The 3,526-nt window shown below is 44.0% G+C and overlaps 1 protein-coding gene across 1 annotated transcript in view; it reads left to right on the top strand.

Annotated features, from left to right (window-relative positions):
* Positions 1-3,526, top strand: part of ZEB2 (zinc finger E-box binding homeobox 2) — a 128,460-nt gene that overhangs the window by 15,662 nt on the left and 109,272 nt on the right. The window contains exon 3 of the mRNA XM_026852080.1: positions 3,023-3,026. The gene's annotated coding sequence lies outside the window, so the exon portion shown is untranslated. The remainder of the gene's footprint in view (positions 1-3,022; positions 3,027-3,526) is intronic.

The raw sequence follows: 3,526 nt of genomic DNA, 5'->3' as shown, positions 1-3,526 counted from the left end.
AAAAAAAAAAAAAAAAAAAAAAAAAAAAAAAAAAAGTACCTTTTGAGTGTATTTTTCACCACCCGGTATGGAGAAAAAAAAAAAAAAAAATTAGAAGTTTTTAGTTTAATTTTACATTTCACATGATACTATCTCTGTTATGCAAGTGGCAGTAAGCAAATTTAAACACTATCATGTAGTTGTGCCCCCATTTTGGTGTAATTTCTTTAATCTGCTGAACATAAATAACACTGCATCGATTTAAGGTATTTCTAGAGCACTTACTGCCCTGGTTTCTCAGTATGACAACAAGGAGCCAACAACCTATACTCAGAATATTTGGGCCTCCAATATGTTTAAATGTGCCACTAAATGAAAATTCTTGAAAACCTTTGTTTGTTAATAAACCAAATTCAGACCTTGCATAAGCAAGGGTCCCAGTCGGATAGTATTATTATAATTAACCAGTGGTCAGAGGCAGTGAAGCAGATGCTAGTCCTTTAATTGTTTTATTTAAAAATTTTTTTTTATACCTTTCGGGTTATGGTTTTGTCCAGCTGCCCCTTCCTCCTTTCTGTTCCCCATATCGCTGAGCTGAGCTCACACCAACCCAACGCCGAGCAGCGTTGCACAACAAGCACCATCACTTGCACCGATTTGCTGACCAGCTTATAAACTGGTCTGCAGTTGTTCCTTTATCGCCACCAGCTATGAGCCAGGGGGGGTTCTGAGGGCTATGATATTAGGCATATTAAAATATAATGAGAAAATACCGATGTTGTCTCACTGGGAAGACACAGTTAAAATTTCTATCAAAAGTTCTTGATGTTTTAAACACCTCAAATTGAAACGACATTTGGTCTTTTCACTAAATGTCATATAAACAAGAGGGGAACACCGCGTGTCTGAGATATTTCTTTACGGTCTCCTAGTTTAACCCCATGCAGTTTTAAGTAACGTGCATGTATTGCGGGAGACCTTACCCCTGTCCCACTGAGGCCTAAATGTGCTCATATCAAGAAGTTCCACAGTCTTATTAATGCATATATGCCATGCATAGATTATTAACAGCTTCGTAACTAGATAGAAGCTTACATTTCAATAAACATACTTTTGCAACTGCAAAGAAAAAAAAAAAAAAAGTTTTGAATTAGGATGTTACTTACTTCATGTCTTTGTCCTGGGAGAATGCAACTAAAGAAACCACATTTAAAATCAGACATTAGATATGCAAATATGTGTTCAGATCAGAGATACAAAAATTATTCAAATGATTAATTATTCATCATAAAAATGTCAATTAATAATTCTGAAGCATAATAGGCATCTTTCTAATGCATCTTTATTTTTCAAGCCTAAATACTGTTGAATCTGTGTTCAATTGCATTCTAACAAGTTTTTAAAAATTCAACAAAGTAAACAACCAACTATAAACAAAAGTGAGCAGTGAATTTTAATCACTGCCAACTGAGCCAAGAAATGTGTCCGAACCTCAGCGTCGATCCCAGAAGAGAAGGCAAAGCCTCTACAGCTCATGGTGCAGGACAGCGGACGGAGGATGCTCGCCCGCTGACCTGCCAGAGCTTCTCGCCCCTCCACTCAGCATGGGAAGCAGGTTTGGGTCCTGGGGATGCTCTTCTCCTACCACAGACAGACAGACGGACGTTGTGGGCAGGAGCTGGGCAGCTCTAGGCCATCACAAGCATCTTTAAAAATGACAAAATTAACAAAAAACATATGATGGAGATTCACTTTTAACGTGCAGGGAGCTCGCACGAGATTAAATATTACAGTGGGATCTGCTTGTTAGAAATGCCCAGGGATAGATAAATTAAAGCCAGACAATCTTTTCCCTTGCTTTTGGCTCTTATCCTATCCCTACATGGGTTTTCCGCAGAGGAACTTGAAAACTTTGGGAATGTTGATTCAAAAGGTTTCTTCCCAAATACTTCATCAGCGGATGGGGGGAGAGTCCTTCCCTGACCCTTTCTTCCTCTCCTCCATGTGGAAATGGAAAAAAAAAAAAAAAAAAAAGCTCTCCAAATCTTAGTTTTTAGGGACACCTGTATCGAGCAAAAGTATCCAGCAAGCAGCATCTTGGGGCCACATGGGGCTTTCCCCACTCAGAAAAATTACTCCAGACTGTTTTACCTTCTACCACCACAGGTGACTGCAGAAAATAATCCCCTGCTGGCTTTTTTTTTTTTTTGGCAACCTCCCTATTTTTTTCAAGGCAAGGGCAGCTTCTGCACCCCAGAGATCTGTGCATGAGAAGCAGCCAGCAGCCACGGGGAGCCCCGATCTTGCAGCAGGCACTGTCCTGGCAGGGAAGGGCTGGGGGGAAGGATGCTCTCCCCAGGCTCAGCTGCAAGTGGGCACATCTTGTCTGGGTCCCCTACACAGGGAAGTTTAATCCCTAATGCAGGAAAGGTTCCACACTTTGGGGAAAATATTGGAGAACAAAATACTGAAGGATCCGAAGTGAAAGCCTCAGAGCAGATAACGTGTTTTTAGAGGTGCTAAACCTCTGTCTCCACCAGCCTCTAAAATGTATTAGTCGAAGCCTATCAGCTGAAGCATCTCTGCTGTTATCCCCCCGATTTTCTTCCTTCTACACGGGCAAGAAAACGCGCTCCCCGTTACTCATCCTGTGCTGGGGAAGAAACAAACACACCGAAATAAATAAGGCCATGAATCATCCCACCAGCCCGTGTCACCAGGTCCCCACAAAGCCACCATGGCAGGAGGCCCAGGGCCTGTGCCCTGCAGCCCCCCTTGGTGGCAGGTCCTCTCCCCTGCCCATCACACCCGTGTACCTGGGGGGGTCTCGGGGGGGGTTCTCTCCCTGCACAGCCCCTTTCTCAAGGTAATGAGCCCCTGGCAGCAGGGTTTGCCCCTGGCTGGCCCTACAGCCCCACACGGGGATGGGGGGGATGTGGGGTTATCTCCATGGGGTTTATCTCCACCACAAGGGGTTTTGGTGGACAAAAGGAAACCCAGTGAGGAGGAGGAGGTAGCCAGCATCCCCTGTGGCATCGCTGAGGCAGGTTTACATCAGGACCACCGGGCTGCCCCCATCTCACCTCTCTGCATTTCCACGTAGGAAAACTTGAGGGAAAGAGGGAAAACCTGCACCCAGAGAACCGACCATAAAACCACCTCCAAGCCCCAGCACCGGGTGCTTTACGCAAGGAGAGGTTTGTGAAGATATTTTAGGTCTGTTTGTTTTTAAACTGATGGGGTGGGGGGAATTGTATTTGCAAAAGTTTAAAATAGAGCGAGGCATAGGCTCTGCGTGGGGACACCGGCCATGAAGGGGCTGGGAGCTGGGCTGCCAGCACCACCTCAATAAAGGCAGGATCTATAGGCTGTCATTATTTCCATCTCCTAAAGAAGCTGCACACCCGTTATTAGTTCAGAGCTGGGCAGGAAATCATCGCCTGGATTAAGGTTCAATTCCATCTCAGAAGGGTTTAGCTGATTGCTAAATGTTTTATGTCCGGTGTCCAAAAATTTAAAAAAAAAAAAAACAAACAAAAAAAAAACC

This window comes from Athene cunicularia (assembly GCF_003259725.1).
Source record: "Athene cunicularia isolate RWA chromosome 7 unlocalized genomic scaffold, athCun1 chr7_part1, whole genome shotgun sequence".
In the NCBI taxonomy this organism is placed as follows: Eukaryota; Metazoa; Chordata; class Aves; order Strigiformes; family Strigidae; genus Athene; species Athene cunicularia.
Note: the sequence above shows the minus strand (reverse complement) of the source record. Positions and strands in the feature narration are given on the sequence as shown.